Genomic DNA, 19,619 nt, shown 5'->3' on the forward strand with positions numbered 1-19,619 from the left:
ACATGCCCGTCCACCCGCTCTGCCCTGGCCCCATTTTTCCGCTTGGCAGAATTTTCTCTTTTGAAGGATCCTGTCTTGGCCACGTCGTACATTAACATGGTTCAAGCCCAACGTGCTATAAAAGCCTTCTCATTGGTCTGGGCCAGAGCCCAGGGGCTGGGCGCTCCGTGTCCACCAGGAGCCCCCCGAGGCCAGCTGTGCTCTCCCTCCAGCTTCCACTGGGCCAGTCCCCAGCTCCCAGCAGAAGGAAGGGTTCTGAGTCCCCAGAAAGGGTGGGGAGAGAGAGAGGGAGGGAGAAAGGGGGGAGTGAGAGGGAGAGAGAGAGGGAGACAGAGGAGGAGAGAGAGGGAGGAGGGACAGAGAGGGACAGAGAGAGAGTCAGGTTCAGGAGGGAAATGTCAGCCTTGGGATGGGGGCTGGGTCGAGGAGGAACCTGTGAGACATTTGGTTTTCTCTCCCTTTTTTGGGGGGTGGGGTGGGGTGGGCACGCCCAGTGATGCTCAGAGCTTACTCCTGGCTCTGAACTCAGGGGTCACCCCTGGCGGTGCTCAGGAATCCTGTGGGTGCTGGGGATCAAACCTGGGTCGACTGCGTGCCAGGCGAACGCCTCCCTGCTGTCCTGTTGCTCCGGCCCCTGTTTGGGTGTCTGGAAAGGGCTCTGAGCTGAGGAGACATCGGTGAGAGGAACCCGTTTACCACCCAGCAAAGATGGAGGGCGAGGGGTGTCCTGTCTAATGGGCAGCTCTACTGAGCCATGGCACAGCGGGAGAGCGCTTGCCTGGCATGCAGCTGACCCGGGTTCAATCCCTGATATCCCATAAGGTCCCCTGGGCACTGCCACGATTAATTCCTGAGCACAGGACCTGGAGTAACCCCGGAGCATCACCGGGAGTGGCCCCAAAACCAAAACAAACAAAAAAACCTCAGAATCCCACAGGCCAGAGAGAAAACAGGCAGGCGGGTGTGTGTGTGTGTGTGTGTGTGTGTGTGTGTGTGTGTGTGTGTGTGTGTGTGTTACTGATCGGGAGGTGGATTTGCACCCCACAGGCTGAGCCTTCAAGCTGGGCAGAGTCTGGGGCAGGGAATGGGGATGTGTCCCCCCCCATGATCTTCTCTCGGAGATCATGGCAGTGTGTCCCAGGGGTCGCTGTGGATAGCCTCTCCCCCAAAGGGCAGAGCTGACGAGAGGCTGGCCTGAGCAGAGGGTTCCCTGCTGGGAGCCCTGGCGCATGTCTCTTGACCCATAGAGGAGGCTGCCAGCGGTCCTGGGAGGAGATCTGTGGGCAGCCCCAGCCCCCTGGGTGGTGCCCTCTGCCCCTTCTTGGAGTGGTGTGTGTAAGAGAGAGAGAGAGAGAGAGAGAGAGAGAGAGAGATACACAGTTACAAAGCGGCTGATGATTGGATTTCAGTGATACAATGTTCCAACACTTGCTCCTCCACCAGTGCACATTTCCCACCACCAATGACCTGGTTTCCCTCCAGCCACCCCCGACCTTGGAGGGGGTCTTGCTAACCATGCAGCCCACCCTGAGACAGATTAGCGCTGGGTCCCAGGACAGCACTCCAGGTGATCTGGGAGGGGTGCGGCAGTGATGCTTCTAGGGCCTGAGTCCAGAGAGGGGGAAGTCCAGCATCAGGTGGGGCCTGGCAGGAACACGTGGGCAGGATCCCGACTCCATCCCGCCAGAGCCTGGCCCACATGAGGGGGAGGAAGAGGAGGAGGAGGGCTCTGGACACCGCTGGCCTTTCATTAATCCATGAATCCAGGGCAGTTCAGCAGGTCAGCAGCCGGGCCAGGCTGTGTGTGATTACCACAGGCTCCCTCCCACCCACGGCCACAGGACAGGATCGGAGTGTCCCCATCCACTTCCTTTTTTTGGGGGGGGGTCACACCCGGCGATGCACGGGGAATACTCCTGGCTCTGCACTCAGGAATCACTCCTGGTGGTGCTCGGGGGACCGTATGGGATGCTGGGGATCGAACCGGGGTCGGGCTCATGCAAGGTAAACGCCCTACCCGCTGTGCTGTAGCTCCAGGTACCCCCCCCCCATCCGCTTCCTGCCTGAGCTGGAAGGGTCTGAATTCGGGGGCTCCCTGGTTTCGGGACACAGATCAATAGTGGCCGGCACTGCTAACCCCATTTTACAGACAGGAAAACCAAGGCTCCGGAGTCTAGAGCCTGTGGGCTTTAGAGACCTTGGAAACTTGGCATTCCAGGAGGTTCATGCAGCAGAGGGGAAGGAGATGCTGAGAGGGGCCGTCACAACTGTCTGCGGAGGAGGGGACAAGGGGGAGAGGTGTCTCACTGGAGCCCTGGCTTATGCCTCCTTGGTTAGAAATGAGGCGTTAAGGATAAGGGACGGGGGCTGGGGTTCTTAGTGGGGCTGCCCGCTTTGCAGTTGAATCGTGGCGCACCAGAGAGGGTGCCCGCTTCACCTGGGGTCACACAGCAGGAGACTGGGACCTGCTGGACAGCAACAGCAGATTCGGGGCCAGAACCTGGGCACCTGAATCCAGCTCCCTAGACCGGCCACTCTGGCCGAGACTGGCCCGTTTCTGGCACGAGGTGGGGGTCAGCTGCGCAGACCTCACTAAACCCCAGATATGGCTCAGCCTCCAGAGCTGCTCAGGATTCACACAAGCCCCCAGCGATGACTCAGCCCAGTGCAGCGAGCGCCATCACTGAGCGTCCCCTTTCTGAAAGGGACCCCTTCAGGGATGCTCAAGGATTAGAGAAGTGGGATATTCACACAGCAGAAGGGACCCTCAGTAGGCAGCCTATCGTGTCCACTCAACCCAGAGACGCTCACTCCTTCCATGGCCTCCCCTGGGCGCACTTCGGACCCCTGGGTACCTCGAGGCACATCAGAGCCCACCTTTGCTCCTGGGTGGGCGGCCATGCTAGGCTTGCCCGCGCTGGAGCGCGAGTCCCAGATTCCTGGCATGCTCAGATGCTTGTTTGTCCTCCCCTGCTGGAGGCTACAGAACAGACCTGCAATAGTCAGCCCCACCATCTCCAGGCCCCCAATCCTTTCCCCATGGCCCCCCTCCCAACCCCAGACACAACTCTCCTTACAGGCAGGTCCTCGAGGGTCGGGGCAGTCGATGAGAGCCCAGAAACCTGCATTTTCACTGAGGGTCCTGTGGAAAATTCTAGTTTCTCCACAAGTGGCCACCACGGGAACCTGCCACGTTTGGTGGCAAGTGGGGAATGGTGTTGGAGATGTGGTTGGGGAGAAGAATGGCCTGGTCAGTCTAACTCAATGGTCTTTATTGGGGTGGTGGCACCCCAGTGGTGTGGGAGAACTGGGGTTCTGGGGCTCAAACCGGAACCAGAGTTCTCTGTCCGTCAGGTCACTCATGGGGTCCCAGGCAGACTCTGGTGTCTGAGCCAAGTGATGAGACAACCACGGGCCCAGAGGCCCTAAGCCAGAAGGTCCCCGTCTCCCTCCACCCCTGCCCTGCCCAAGCAGGAACCAGGTTTGGGGCTCCCCCGTGGGGGCCCGATATTCCTTCTCCCCACTCCTCTGCCTCATTTTCCAGACCCAGTGCCCAGGGCCCCGCAGCTAATTGGAACAAGACGTAGACTGGTCAGTGTTCAAGTACCCTCTCGCGGGCTGCCCGGCCAGCTTCTGGAAAAAGTTAACGCTTTCCTGTTGGATGCCGAACTGGCTTCCAAGGAAACCTCATCTGTGAGAGGGGCGGGTGCGACCAGCCACTGGCACCCATGCAGCCGCACCCCTGAAGCCGGGGGGTGCCGACAAACCGGGAGCTCTAGGAGGCCCCTGGGTTGCGGGGAGGTGGGGGTCCCTGCCACGTTGGGCCGGTGGTGGGGGGGTCCCACCCGAAACGGCTGTGCACCGGTTTTTATTTCAACCGATCAATCCGCTTCTGTTTTACGGACTCGGCTCGGCTCCGCTTCCTGCCAAGAATGTCAGGAACCCTCGTGACATCACCAACCGCCAGCCGGGAGGGCCCGGGCGAGAGCCTCAGGCTGGGCTGCCACAGGAAAGCTGGCTCCAGGTGGCCGGGCCACTGTGGGGTTTGGGTTGGGGAACCCGTTGCCATGGAGACCTTCTCCCCGCCCACCTCCCAGGAGTTTGAGCTTTCTTGGGGTGCCTGCCAACCTGTCCATAAAACAGGAACTATGGAAACTGGGTCTGAGGGAGCACGGGCGCAGGGACCGCGGGTCCCCGAGGACACGGTGCCGGCAGACGACAGACAGGCCGAAGCCGCATCCCGGGCAGCCAGGCAAACTGGACTTGGGAGGCGTGGCCGTCACTGCCATATAATTTTGGTTTGGAGGCTTATTGTGTTTATTTGTTTGCGTATTAGCTTATTTCTCAGAGGGGCTCTCCATGCGAGTCGAGCCCAGCGGGGGAGGCCCTTCGAAGCCCTTCGTTTGGAAAAGTAAAAGCATCTTCGCTTTTTTTTCTAAGCAGAGAGGAGAGGGTGTTTCAGGAGAGGGAGCATGTGTGCGTGTGTGCATATGTGCCTGTGATTGTGTATGCGCGTGGGCAGGAGTGTGTGTGTGTGAGTGTGTTTGTGCATGTGATTTTGTGTGTGCATATGTGTGCGCATGTGCTTGTGTGAGTGTGTGCATGTGTGCATGTTTATGTGTACACACATGAGTGTGCGTGTGTGAGTTTGTGTGTGCATGTGTGTACGTGCATGTTTGTGTGTGCATGCATGTGTGTGTGCATGTGTGTGGAATAGACGAGCAGAAGCGAGAGGGGCTGCCTCAGCTCAGTGGGGGCTTTCTTAGCTCCAGCACTGAGTTCTGGGGGTTTCTGGACCCCTCAAGTGCAGGTGACGTGGGAGGAAGCCTCCAAGGAGCGCCTGAGCCCAGGACCAGGCTTCCTTCATCCTCAACAGGCTTCATTCACCCGCGGGTAGCTTCTCTATTCCCAGCCCATCTTCCTTTTTTTGTTTGTTTGTTTCTTTCTTTGTTTGTTGGCTTTTTTGGCCGCCCCTGGCAGCTACGGTCAGTGGTTCCTCCCTCCTGGTTGGTGCACATGCTCATGGGCCTTTTCAGATGTCCCCCAAAGACCCCTGAAGCTGCTCCGGCCATTCAGCCCTTTTCCCCAAGCTCCTGCGGCCCTGATAAATGCCACCTGCCACCGTCACACTGACTCAGGCCTTTGGCCCATCCTCGGGGAGTATCTTTGTTCCTGTACTCTGGCCACACCCAGTGATGCTCAGAACTGCCTCCTGGCTCTGTCTGTGCTCAGAAATCACTCATGGCGGTGCTTGGGAGACCATATGGGATGCTGGGGATCAAACCTGGGCTGGCCGTGTGCAAGGCAAACACCCTCCCTCTCTGTACTGAGTGCAGAGGCAGGGGTGACCCCTGAGCATTACTGGTTTGGTTGCCCACCCAAAAAGAGGAGTTGGCACAGAATGAGGAGACCTGGGGGGGACCTAGCAGGACTGGGAGGACACAGTCAGTAAAAGGAAGCCTGTACCAAAGCTGAAGTCACAGGAGATCTGATGCTCTGTCATCCAGGGAGCAGCCCACTGCGAGGAAGGACCCCGCTTTCCTGGTCTCTCTGTCCCCTCAACAGGGCACCGGACCCAAAGGCAGCCCAGTCCTGTGCTCCTGGCTGCCCAGCTAACCTCGTTCCAGAAATACTCTGCAAACAGGTCCCCTTGGCCAGAGACCCCCAAGGTCCCTAAAGTCCTGGTGAGTTCTTGGGGATTGTGGGTGTCAAGATCTGAAAGCTAAAAGCTGACAAAAGTGAAGTGTGTGTGTGTGTGTGTGTGTGTGTGTGTGTGTGTGTGTGTGTATTACTTCCAGGACAGAAGTGGAGTGAATGAGTCACTTCCAAGACATAAGTAGTGTGTATTGAATTACTTCTGAGACAGAAGTGGAGTGTATGAATTACTTCTGGGAGAGAAGTACAGTGTTTGTGTGTGTGTGTGTGTGTGTGTGTGTGTGTGTGTATGTGTGTATCGCTTCCGGAGCAGCAATCCACAATCATTACCCCAAGTCACCAGGTATCATAATTGTGTCCACCACAAATAAGCCTCCATGATTGGGGCCAGTCACTGCCCACCCCTCCACTGACCCCACAACATGACCCAGAGATACATGAGGACAGAAAGATGAAGGGAAGGGTCTGCCCCGAAGGTCTCTGGCAGGAACCCAGGGAAGACTCAGGTACATCTGCCTTGCAGGTGACATGATACCCAGGGTTGGACCCCAGTACTGCCCCTTGTGCCCAGCCGTGGAGGGTTTCATAGCAAGCAGGTGTTCCACCTTTCCTGGCCCCCCGGCTTCGGCTGTCCTGTTTGGGGATCCTCCTCAGGCATCATGGAGTGACACTGCCCTTGAAAGACCCGGCTGGGCATGGGGCACTCAGTGCTTGCCCCCGTACATCTCTCTTTGCCCTTCCTGGTGGGACCTGTCTTCCCTGGTCCAGGACCCAGGGCAAAGCCAGACAGGGGCAGTTTTGCCTTAAAGCCTGTGGACTACACACAGGATGCAACCTTGCAGAAGACATGGCCAGGATGCAAGGACCAGGAGGGAGGACAGAAATGAGGGGTTGCGGGAAGGAAACGGGGGTGGGGGAAGCAGTGGCCAGCCAGTGTCGGGGCAGCAAGCAGGGTCAGCCTGGCGTCTGGTGCTGGACACTGACAGCAGGGGCTGAGAAGTGGAATCCAGTGCCTGGAGTGGGGGAGGAGGGATGGGGAGAAGGAAGGAAAAGAGGAGGGCTGTCCACCGGTGTCCACACAGGAGAGGTCCAGGCAAGAGCCCTCCCAGACCACAGGTCACTTTCGCTTCCCTGAACCCAGAGCTCAGACACTCCTCGCCTGTCCCCAACCCACTGGCTTCATTCCCACTCTGGGTTCTTATACTCACTGTTTCCTTCTCCCCAAAGGGTCCTTCCTGGGGTTCTTGCCAGGCAGGATTTCAGGTGGGGCCCCACCCCTGGCCCTGTGGGGCATCTGCTGCTCTGAAACCATCATGCCAGGAGACTCTGGTATTGCAACCCCCGGGCCTTTGCATGGCAGCTCACATTCCCACCCAGTGCCCCATCTTCCACGAGTCCTTCCTTGGCTCTGGGGTCCCAGGTGTGGGGTCCAGGTACTTCAGCATTGCTGAACTAACTCAAACACGTTCCTTTGTTGTTTGGTTTTGGGGGCCACCCTGGGATTGCTCAGGGGGCGATTTGTGGTGCCTGCAATTGAACCCAGATGTGCTATGTCTCCAGACCCTCTTAGGCCCCAAGCCCGTGAGAGTCCACAAGCACCTCTGGGGGTGCCCCCACCCCAATAAAGACCATCTAGTCAGACTGGGACAGATCTGGGTGGACTCAGCTGTTCCGGCCCCACTGTCGGCATCTCACATTCCCACATATCGAGAGGCATTGACCGTGCCCAGGTGTCCGTCTCAGTCACACTTCCAGAATCCACCAGTGGTAGCTGTGGCCCCTGGGTCTGGCTGGCCCGACAAAGTGGCCACAGGAAGTGTGGAGCTCCCCCAGCTGGGTCCACTTCCTGTGCACACTGGGCAGGCTGGAAGCTTTAGCCTCCTGAGCCCAGTCCAGGATTCAGCCCGGAGAGTCCAGCTCCCGGCACCAGTCCTGGAGCAGCTGGACGCTGTCCACAGGCAGCACGGCAGCCTCTGGCTTGGGGTGGGGAGCAGAGAGGGGGCTCAATCTCTGGCTCCGGGGGTGGGGGGAAGCCCAGTCGCCTCTCAGGAAGCCCCCCACCCCCGTGGGATGGCAGAGTATTGGGTGTCCATAGACCACAGGCGAGCTATTTTCAGCCGTGATTTCAGAAGGGCGCAAAGCCCAAGCCGCCACCAGGCGCTGCCACGCCACCTCGGGGATGAGCTCAGAGCCTCTGTGCGGTGCAGCCAGCCAGTCTGCGGCCAGATGCCCGGGAAGATTCTAGCAAGTGGGGCTGGGAGCAGCCTGGCCTCCTCCTCCTCCCAGCTGGGGGACACTGGGGAGAGGATGGGGCCAATGCGAGCCCTAGTTTCCTTGCCTGGTTGGAGACGATGGCGTGGTCTGAGCAGCCTGTCCTGTCCTCAGGATGGCAGACCTAGGAGCCTGGCTTCTGTAACGCCACCAGGCTCGAGTCCCAGCCCTGCCTTGGCTAACCCGCCTGTGTGCAGGGCTGCAGGGACCGTCCCCAGGTTCTTGAGCACCTTTGGCACGCCGCAGTGGGCGCACACACAGGTCTGGGGGCAAAGGGACCACAACCCTAGATTCCCAGCGTTGTGTCTGATTCTATGTCACCCCACCTCCACCCCACCAGCCTGAGCAGGGCTCAAAAGTGGTCATGGGGGGCCAGAGAGATAGGACAGCAGGGAGGGCACTGGCCTTGCATGTGGCCAACCCGGGTTTGATCCCCAGCATCCCATAAGGTCTCACAGGCACCGCCAGGAGTCATCCCTGAGCACGTTCTGTGTGGCCTCCAAACCAACAAAAACCAAAACCAAGAACTTCCGTGGAATAAACAGACAAATTAGCGGATGAAAGGATGAATGGACAGATGAATGGTTGGTAGATGGATGGATGGATGAGTGGGTAGGAGGATGAGTGGAGAGGTGGATGGATGAATGGAAGGATGAATGAATGATGATGGATGGGTGGGTGGGTGACGGAAGAAATGAACAGATGGATGATGGATGGAGAGTGGATGGAGGATGAATGGCTGGAAGAATGAATGGCTGGGAGGATGGAGGGATGATGACGAATGGCTGGGCGGATGGGAGAATGAGTGGGTGGGTGACGCAGGGAGGCGGATGGAAAGACAAACGGCTGGGGGATGGTGAGAGGGAGCGTGAGAGGTGTGCTTTCTGAACAGCGTGTGTGTGTGTGCGTGTGTGTGCTGTGTGTGTGTGCGTTGCTGGGTGGGGTCAGAGAGACTTAGTCATTGCTAAGTCAGAGGGGGCTTCACAGGCCCTCTTGGCAGCCCCTCCTCAGTCACGGTCTGCAGACTCGAGAACAGAGGAACGCTTTCCTCCGGCAGGAAAACCAGAGACTCTGGAACGTTGGCTGGAAGAGAAACCGCAGGTCACTCCACATGCGCCCCTCCAGCGGGGAAGCTGGGGCCAGCAGGTTCGCTCCTGGCCTCTGCACTGAGCTCATCATGGAAACTGTTGTTTTTCCATGAAAACGGCTGGGGCTGGGGGCTGGGGGAGCCCCATGTTCAGTGGGCAAACACTAAGCCCAGAGAAAGCCTTTGCCTTCCCCGTCGGCCTACCCAGGGCTGGGGGCGCTCGGAGTAAGGGGGTGGGCTGCCAAACTCCAGGGGGGCCTGCCCGCCTGGCCTCACCGCCAGGCATCCTGTAGCCTAGCCGAGCCTCCAAGCCACACCTCCACAGGCCGCCCCTCCTCCCCGCACCTCTCCAGCCTTTCCCCAGATTTGAAGCGGGTGCCAGGTTCTTGTCCTGGTCACCCCAGGAGGAAAAGGGGGACACGGTGCTAGTCAGGAGGCCTTAGACTTTAAATACTTGTCCACATGGAAGTCCCACTGGCTCCCCAAAATTCATCCTCATCCTCCTCATCTCTGGCGTGAGACCACGCCTAGGAACCTGGGGGTCAGGGGGCCTGGTCTGGGGGTGCCCTGCAGAGGGGCCGAGAGGCACTTCCTCCCTCCGGGTCAGATCTACGGGGTCCCGAGAGACCCAAGAGACTTGGGGGCATGAAGCTGGTGGCCAGGATCTCTGTGGCCCCTTATGTGAGGAGCCCCACAGAACGGGACAGACCTACAGACCCACCTGTTCTCGGGGGGCAGGCAGATATAAGTTGGGGTATCTTCCCAGCAGCCCCCCAATCCTGCCTGGGACCCACAGGTGCCCCCGGGAGTTTGCCTGGACTCAGGGAGTTGGGGGGATGCTCTGGGTTTGAAGCATCTTTCTCAGTGACCCAGGAGTGGACACAAGCATTGCATGGGGCCACTCCCATCAGACAGGTCCTGTTAGCACCAGGGGGCAGAAGGAAGGAGTGGGGGTGGGGGGCAGAGAGGAGGTGGGACTTCAGACATGGGGGTCTCCAGGAGCATCTGCCTTAAGGAGACCTCAGGGTCCAACATGCCGGCGGCCACACAAAGCAGGCGTCCTCCTGGGGAAACCGAGGCAGGGGAGATGAAGACGTGGACACGGGTGTCGCTGACCCTCTGGAGTCAGGGCCCCCCTGCATCCCTCGGAGGAGAACTGAGTGTCTGGGGGGCACAGTGCTGGCAGGGGGGGGAGCGGCCTCGGAGCCCAGTGCCGTGTGTATGTGGTTGTGGCCGGACCCGCACACCCATCTGGTGCCCTGTCTTGGCTTCTTGGGGGACACACGGAGGGCTTCCCCCTCTCTCCGCCAGCCCTTCCAGCTGGGGGCTTCTTGCTGCCCATGTGTCGGCCAGCCTGGCTTCTGCGCTGGGAGGGGGTGGGGGGGACGCAGCGGGCACGGGGCTCTGCCTGCCCAGCCGCCCCCTTCCGCGTGCCCCCTGAGTCCCGGTCACGCCCTGTGTAAACCTCGCTCCGGGGGCCGCCTCCAGAGCGGACATTTCCATGAGCCTGACGTGGCTGCCCAGAACAGCCCCCAAGGAAGGACGCGCACGTTCCCTGGGCGTCCAACTCTGCCAGCGTGCACGGGGCCCCGGAGCCGGTGCCCACAGCCCCACCTGGAACAAACCTGCCACTGTCCTTGGCCTCCAGCACGAGCCCCCGCAGCCGGGCCCCGACACGCCAGCACCGCCCCTCCCACCCCTGCGAGGCCGCAGGTAAAGAACGTTCTGGTTCTGCTGCCGCCCCTCCTCCTCCTCCCGGCCTGGCCCCCCCACCCCAGGGGTGGAGCGAGGGCTTTGCATCTGGAATCTTCCAGACTCCCGCTGCCTTGGCTGGCGGTGTTTGTCTTGGCTGCCTTCACCTGGGCTTTTTAAAGACGTTTCTTTCCTTATTCCCCCAGCAGCTGGCCCTGTGGCCCACCACACAGAGCTCGGCTCGGTTTTCTGTTGGCTTCTTTTGCGGGGGGAGGGCTGGGATGTTGGGGGGACAGAGACGCCCCCACACACCGCAGCTCACAGGGGCGTAAGCACTGTCTATGCCCCATCTATCACCACTGCCAGGCCAGGGGGTCGGAGAGCAGCCCCCCTGGACAGACACTGCGAGGCTCGGGGGGCACTGGATGACGGGGTTATGCCGTGGGGCTGGCGCTCCCCTCCCTGAAACGGGTGAAAGTCACATCCCCAGGCAGTGGCCTGGGGGCCGGGGGGGGCTGAGCAGAGCGCCCGTGCCAGCCGGGAAAGCTACGGCTCGCGGGCTTGTTTTTCCCACCATGAAGGGTTACTTGTGCGGAGACAAACCTGGCTGCCAGCTGAGGTGCCCGTGCGGGAGGGCGAAGGGCCTCGGCTGTGCCGAGGGGTCAGTCGGTTCTGTTTTTCCGTTTTGTTTTATTTTGATTTGGGGCCACGCCCTGTGGCACTCAGGGCTGACTCCTGGCTCTGCGCTCAGGACTCACTCCTGGAGGTGCTCAGGGGTCCCTTATGGGGTCCCGGGGACCGAACCCAGGCCAGTTGTGTGCAAGGCAGACAGAGTGAGAATCCCCACGGCTTTCGCTCCAGCCGGCCCAGCCCGCCCCAACAGTTCTACAGCACAGCCAGGCTTAATGGAGCGGGGGACTCTGACTGGAGGGGACTGGGGTCCTCTTGTCACTGCCCCTCCCAGAGAACTCTGGAAAATACCCCAGAAGCCCAGCCCGGCCTTGTCGTCTGCTAAGGCCTTTGCCCACGCCCCCCTGTGCCCCCTGTGCCTGGCACAGCCGCCTCTGCCCCCCGGCCCATAGAGAGATGTTGGTAGTGAGCATCCCCACCAGCTCCCTGGGGCTGACTTCATTCCAGTCCCTCTCCCACCCCAGCCTCATCGCCAGTCCCTGAATATGCCCCTTGGAGCCACCTGGACGCACCCAGGGTCTCTAGCTGCCGTCTGCCCAGCTCTAGCTGGGGAAGATGCTGGCTCCATCCCCAACAATTCTCCACACAGACCAGTGTCCCGCGCCTGGGTGATCCCAGGCCACTCAGAAAACTTTCCCTGGATTTAGCATTTGTCGACTGAACACAGAGCTCCCGCACCTGCCCCCAGCCCCAGGCTTTTTGTTTTGTTTTGCTTTTTGCTTTTTGGGTCACACCCGGCGATGCACAGGGGTTACTCCTGGCTCATGCACTCAGGAATTGCTCCTGGCGGTGCTGGGGGACCATATGGGATGCTGGGAATCGAACCGGGGTCGGCCGTGTGCAAGGCAAACGCCCTACCTGCTGTGCTATCACTCCAGCCCCAGCAGCCCCAAATTTTTTCATGGAAAAACAACAATTTCCAAAACATGATGAGCTCCGTGGAGAGGCCAGACGGAACCTGAGGTGTGATCAGACGTGGAAACAGACCACTCTGGGGGCCCTGAGACCCCCGCCTCACCCTCAGGGGCCTTGTGCCCGCTGCCTCCTCCCCCATCGCACATGCTTCTGGGGAAGGGTCTGGGGCAGTGAAAGGACCCGCTTTCTGTGGTTCCCCTTCGCTTCGTGGTCAGATTAGCAGAAAAAGGCAGGGGGATAGACGCAGGGCCCTGGGCAAGGCTGGTTGTCTGCAACGGAACCAGAGGGCCTGGATGTTCATTGAGGACCCGACCCACGAGAATCATTAGCCGCTGACACCCTGACCCAACCAGGAGGGCTTCTTCCTTACAATGCCACTGCTCAGGAACCCGGAGAGACATGAACCCAGAGACAGGGGAATCCTTTTGGACCAGAACTTGGAGGACAAGCGAGTCACAAAACTTCTGCCCCCAACATTGGGACAAGTCCTGTAAAGTCAGAAAGAGCACAGCGGCCCCTCCCCACCCAGCACGGGGACGGAAGTGAGACACGCCACAGCAAGTTTGGGGTGCACGTGGAAACCTTGAGACGTTCACACGCGCTCACTTGGGGAAGGGGTGCCCACCACTCTGGGAATATGTTTGGCAGAATCCGCAGACCTCCCTCTCCATCGACCCAGCAGAGAGCCCAGGCTTGCACCCCGAACACAGGAGCAGGAATATCCATGGAGATTGGATCCACCACCTGCTGTGCTGTGATCCGAGAGAATTAAAAATTCACCTTCCAACAACATCTCTTGGGTCTGATGTTTGTGAGAGCTCAGAAGGGCTGGAAGGGTGCAGGTCTCGGTGGTGAAGGACCACGAGAGAGGGGTGGGGGCGGAGGACCCCCGGGAGGGCTGTGCTGAGATGCAGAGTAGAGGTGGCAGAGGTGGCGATGTCTTAGCAGAGCGGCCCAGGGACCCCCATCGCCGGAAGCCACTTGAGCACAGAGCGTCATATGGACCTCTGGAAAGGATTGGGCAAAAAATAAATAAATAAAAACAAATGTCCCCTTGGGGATCCCGGGGGTCCCCAACAACTGGGGAGATGCTTGAGCCCTGGGGTCCACTTGGCGGGACCCAAACCACACAGCAAGGCTGGTTCTACCTCCCGCTCCCCAGCCCCCCACCCTCATTCTCCTCATGCCCCGCACCTCCCCCCAGACACCCCAGGGAAGAAGTGTGCCAGGTGGGAGTCAGGAGGACCTTGAGCCCCCCACAACCCCCTCCATGTTGGTTGGGGACAGTTCTCTGAAAGCACAAGGGTCTCTCTTTTTTTTTCCTGCTTTTTGGATCACACTCAGTAGTGCACAGGGTTACTCCTGGCTTGTACACTCAGGAATTACTCCTGACAGTGCTTGGGGGAGGGGGGGACCATGTGGGATGCTGGGAATTGAACCTGGGTAACCGCCTGCAAGGCAAACGCCCTACCCGCTGGGCTATCGCTCCAGCCCCACGAGTGTCTCTTTTGAATTGGGGGCACATTTTCCGAAGGTCTGTTTGGAATTGGGCCCCGGAAGGGTAAGTGTCTGCCCCTGTTTCCTTTGCATCACTATCACAGGGGCTGGGGAGGGCGGCTCAGGAAGCAGCGAGAACCCCTGTCAGCATCTGGAAACATGTCCTGAAATAGACGTCACACACGACCCCACTCCCCGGAGGACTGGGAAAAAGAAGTGTGAGATCCTGGGAAGAGCAGGGGGCAGCACGGGACCGCCTGGCGGTGGGCTCAGCAAAGGGTGCGGCGGGGGCCATGCTGGGGGCTCCCAGCTCTGGAAGCAGTGCTCCCTCCACCCCAGGCTGCTGGTAGGGCTAGGATTTTCCTTCTCGGTCCGAGGGGTTCAGAGTGGCACCCTTCTGCCCGCCTCGAAGCCTTTCCTCTGGTGTTTGGTGAGTTCCGGGGGGAGGTGGGAGGCAGGATGTGGGCTTCATCCTCCGATTCCCAGGCCCCGTCTGTCCCTTCCGGCCCCAGCCAGGAAAACAACAGGAGCCAGATGTGCCAACATCCGGGAGCTGGGCGACAGGGGCCGTGGGGTGCGGCGGGAACGTGGGGACCGCGGAGGACCCGTGATGGCTTCCAGCCGCCCCTCCCACGCCCCCGCTGGGGTCAGGTCCCACCATAGCCCGAGTTTGCACTCTGCTGTGAAGGACCAGAGCACAGGACGAGGCATTTGGACTCTGGGTGAGCGGAACATTCCAGGCCCCTCCCGAGTGCACAGAGGGGCGGTGTAGGCACCAGGGAAGGCCCACGTATGGGGGCGCTGCTGGCCCCTTCAGGACCCCCCAGTGTCGAAGGCCAGCAATGGCAAAGGCACCATCTGAAATGGCCCAGGAATGTTCTAGATATTTTGAAGCTACTGTCTCTTTGGATTACCTGGCAGAGAGCTGGCCCAGACCCGAGCTGGTCCATGGCCAGGCATCAGCCAGAGTGGTTACATTAACCAGCCCCCTTCGGGGCTAAGCAGGAGGGTCTCCTGCCCCAGCCCCTGCCCTCGGGAACGTGGAGGACCCCAGTGCCGGCTGCCTCCCACTGGGACAGATGTGCCCCAGTGACCGTCGTTTGTCCTGCTCGGCTGGCATCTACCTCAGTTTCCCTGGGCTGACCTGGGCTCCTTCTGCTCCCCTCTTTGGTGCTTTGTGCCAACCTGCAGTGGCCCAGGGGTTGGTCCTTAGCACATGGTAGGGTGGGTCGGCATGCCGGCCCAGATCTCTGGACACGGGGTGCAGAGGTGAGCAGGGAGCCACCCCCAATGTAGGGCCCCAGGGCGGGCAGCCAGATTTCCTGACGTGGTGCAGATCTGGGCCTCGGGGACAGACACTGAGAGGAGAGGGGGCGTGAGTACCTTCTTTCCTATACCCTGACCGGGGGGCTGGGGTGTCTCAGGAGCCGGCTCGCTGCCTTTGGATGACAGGCAGGGAAGTCCCAGCACCCACAGTCTCTCTCCATGTGAGGGTGAGGAGGGGACCATTGCCCAGAGCAGAGATCGGGGAGGGGGGCGGCACCCCGTCAGCACCCCCACCATGCCATCCCGGGACAGACAGCAGTGAAGTCCCCCTGCAGGGTGATGGGTGCGGACACAGGAGCCAGCGCCCGGGGCCCCGCAGGGCCGGGCAGGGCAGGAGCTGAGCGTGTCTCTGTACACGTCCCCTTCCAGCTGGCGAGAACGCACAGACTCGGGGACCCCGGGAGGCCTGAGTGCTGGGCAGGCGCCGGGGAGCCGGACAAGGACGGGCTTTGTGCTGGGCCCCGCGTCCTAGCGGATTCCTGTGGCCGCTTCGTCCTGGCAGGGCCAGGGCTGGGCCGCCTCTCGCACCCACAGACACAGCGAATGCAAATCAGCTGCCCCCATGCCTGCGCTGACCACCACCTTGCTGTCCCCCAAACCAGCCGGAAAGGCCACCACCTTCCCTGCCTGAACCCCCAAGTCGGTTCTTGGGGGCCTCTTAGCCCCTGGGAGAGAGCAGCACCTGCTCCTCTGCGCCGTGATCCCCGACAGCCCCAGGTAGCTGCCTACCACGTGGAGCAGCCTGGGGGTACCTCATCCCAAAACTTGAGGCATCCCGGGGCTCTGCTCCTGGCCACTCACCCCTAAGAGACCACCCATATCTGTCTACCCAGGAACTGTCCCGCCCGGGGTTCTAGGGGGAACCTGGTGCAGGCAACAGGGCAGCCTGTGTTTTTTGTTTTGTTTTGGGGCCACCCCTGGGGGTACTCAGGGCTAACTCCTGACTCTGCACTCAGGGGTCACTCCTGGTAGTGCTCGGGGACAGTATGGGATGCTGGGGGTCGAACCCCGGCGAACCGCGTGCAAAGCAAGCACCCTCCCCCCACAATGCTCTCCTGGGCCAACCATCCTTCTGGGAGAGAGAGAGTTTTCCTCTGGCGTGACCAGCTCCCACGGGCTGCACTCCATCTCCACAGGAAGCTGGGGATCAAAACCAAACCAAACCACCCCCAGGACTGCAGTGATAAGTCAGCAGGAAGGGCCTTGCCTTGCCCACAGTTGACCTGGATTCGATCCCTGTGTCTAGAGTCAGGAGGAGCCCTGAGCACCACTGGCTGTGCTCCCCCTGCCCCCCGCCCCCAAACAAACAGACGGAAGAATAAGATGGCGAGCTCCAGCACTCCTTGTGGACGTCCAGGCCTTGTCCTGAAGTGGGGACATTGAGTCTGGGGACATTAAGATCTGCTCTGGGGTGAAAGTCCCCAAAGCCCATTGTCTGTCTGTCTGTCTGTCTGTCTGTCTGTCTGTCCACCTCCTCCCCACCCCTGGGTTCTTAAGCAAACGCTGCTTGAATGCCGCCTTTGACCTCTGTGTCCATGTTGGCACTTGGAAGGACCATCCTCTATTTTTTTTTCTTACGGGAGGGTTACATTTAGAACCTAACCACCCTCAGAAAAGAGCTTTTTGTGACGCTAAAAATTCTCAACCGCTTGTTGTTCCAAAGGATGGGAAACAACATTTCTCTAAATGGTTCCTTTACAAGCAGCATAAATCAGCGCCTCGTTGTCGGCCTACGAAATACTGATGCGACGGGCGAATTAAGAGTTATTTGCAGATTGTAGCGGACTAAATCCGTCCTTATAAATCTACCCGGGCCACCAAATATGGCTTTCTCTATAGTACTGAAAAATGAAGTTATTTTTAAATTTAATGCGACCCAAATGCCAACAGTCCCCACCCGTCCTCACTTCTCTCTCTTCTTTTTCTGCATCCTCTTCAGCCGTGGCTGAGAGTAAAGTTTCTCCAGCGGTTGCATTCATAGTGTCTGAAATTTGGAAAATTTGGAAACAATTACCAGACAAATGTAAGTGCTTTGTGGCCTGCCGGCTGGGTCCCTAACTTGCGGCCCTTGTGACTTTCTTTTGCTCCCCTGGTTGTCTCCCAGATACATTCGTCCGTTATGTCCATCCTGTCCGTCCTGCTTTGATTTTCCTGGCAGATCTGCGGTCTGCACCTCCACGGAGGGTCCCATTCCTTCCCTTTTGCCTCCCCGTTGCTCCCTCGGAGGCAGGACCAGCCCTGGACCTTCCTACATGCACGCGTGTCTTGGGAATGGGTTTGCGGGTCCCCCAGAGCAAAGAAGACTCAGAACCGCAGTTTGCCAGCTGTGCTTCCCTCCCGGGCGGGCATTCCTAGTGAGCAACTCACCCCACGCTTTTCCCTGTTCGGTAAGTGAAATTTTCCAGACCAGAGGGTTAAGTCGCCCTCTCCGGTTCACATAGTTGACATGTGGGCTAGGGACCAGCTCAGGGGCTACCCCCAGCTTGGTGCTCAGTGCTCGTGGCTACTCCCAGCCTGGTGCTCAGAAGAACCAGAAGATTGCGGGGATGAAGCCTGGAGCTCCAGCAAGCACGCCCTGTGTTCAGCCTGCTCCTACTTCTGACTTAAATTCTCACACAGACAGATGGTTTCATCCTCACAGCACGTGGCAGTCATTGGAAAGGAAGGAGTCTGCATTTTTTTTTTTGAGGAGGGCACACCCAGCAGTGCCGGGCTGGAGGTGGAGGCTACTTCTAGCTCTGTGCTCCGAGGGTTCACTCTGGCAATGCTCAGGGGACCATGCCGTGCTGGGGATCAAACTGGGGTCTGCCACATGCAAGGCAAATGTGTCACCCCTTGTTCTGTCTCTCTGGCCCATGTTGTTTATTGTTAAAGTGACTGCTTCAAGGGGAGATCAGGGAGCAGAGGGGTGGGGCGGTTTGATCCAGGTTCGATTACCAGCACTGCTGATGATCTCCTGCGATCCACCAGGAGTGACCCCTGAGTGCAGAGGCAGGAGCAAGCCCCAAAGTGCTGGGTGTGAGCGAAAAACAAAAAAGCAAAACAAACAAAGAAACAAAAAACCCAACAGGGGAAAAAGAAAAGGAGAAATGGAATACCCCCAGTCTGAAGTCCGGGTCCCGCTGACTTGCCTAGAAGCTCAGGGCCAGAGGGCAAGAAGGGCCACATCCTGCCTGAGCCCAGCCCAGGAGGCTGACCCGCTGGCATTGGCCCAGCTTGACCCGCGTGGTCCTGGGCACCATAGCGTAGCTGAGGGGATGCCCGATGGCCTAAGAACGGGGCTTGGGCAGCAGAGGCTGCCGCTCTCCCACCCAGCTGGGCTGCTCCGGCTTAGGTTGGGGAGAGCAAGTCAGCGTGATGTCTTCCTTCCTGTAGAAGCCTGGGGATGCGACTCCAGGCCCCCCAGGGGCCACTTACTTTCCCTGCCAAGCCACAGTGCTCATCTCGGACCCCAAAGTGGCAACGTGGATTCCTGTTGGCAGCTTCCAGAGAAAAACACAATGGCCAGAGGGACAGAGGGACAGAGGGGAGGGCGCTAGCCTCGCACATGGCTGACCCGGGTTTGATCCCTGACATGCCACATGGCCCGCTGAGTCTGCCAGGGGTGAGTCCCAAGCACAGAGCCAGAAGTGACCCCTGAGCACAGAGCCGGGAGTGAGCCCTGAGCACAGAGCCGGGAGTGAGCCCTGAGCACAGCCAGGTGTGGCCCAAACACAAAAATAAAAACAGAGATGAACGCAGAGGCTGGAGGAGACACCAGCAGAGCTGCCGGCTGTGGGCCAGACCTCAGCCCAGCTCAGCCCTCTCCCGCCCCATGAGATCAGCCTTCAGACACCTCTGCAGCCATTCAGTTTGCATCAGTCTTGCCATGACTCTGCACAGTGCTCATGGACACTCAGAAAGGGACCCAGGGACGGGCTGAAATGGGCAGTGGGGGCCACAAACCCAGCCACTGGGCTGCTGCCCACAGCACCTGCTGGGGGTCCCTGAGAGGCGGGTCCAGGGATGCACATGGGCACACACACATGCACACATGCACATGGGAACAGACACACAGGCATACGCTCACACACATACACACACAAGCACAAGGGCACACCTGCACATGGAAGCACAAGCATATGCATGCATAGGCACACAGGAACACACATGCACACAAGCGAATGCACACACATGAGCCTGGGCACACACATGCACACAGGCATATGAACACAAATGCACACACACAGGAACACATGCTCATGGCATATACACATGTGAACACACAGGCATATGCATACACATGTATGCACAGACATGCACATGGGAGCTGACATGCATACAAGCATATGCATACAAATGCACGTGAGCACAAATACATGCACACATGCGAATGGGAACACGCATGCACACGGGCATATGCACGTGGGAACACACATGCACACACACACACACACACACACACACACACACAAGCACAGCCAGCAGCCCCTGAGCCAACATGCAG

Source organism: Sorex fumeus, unplaced genomic scaffold (assembly GCF_029834395.1).
Source record: "Sorex fumeus unplaced genomic scaffold, SorFum_2.1 ptg000024l, whole genome shotgun sequence".
NCBI lineage: Eukaryota > Metazoa > Chordata > Mammalia > Eulipotyphla > Soricidae > Sorex > Sorex fumeus.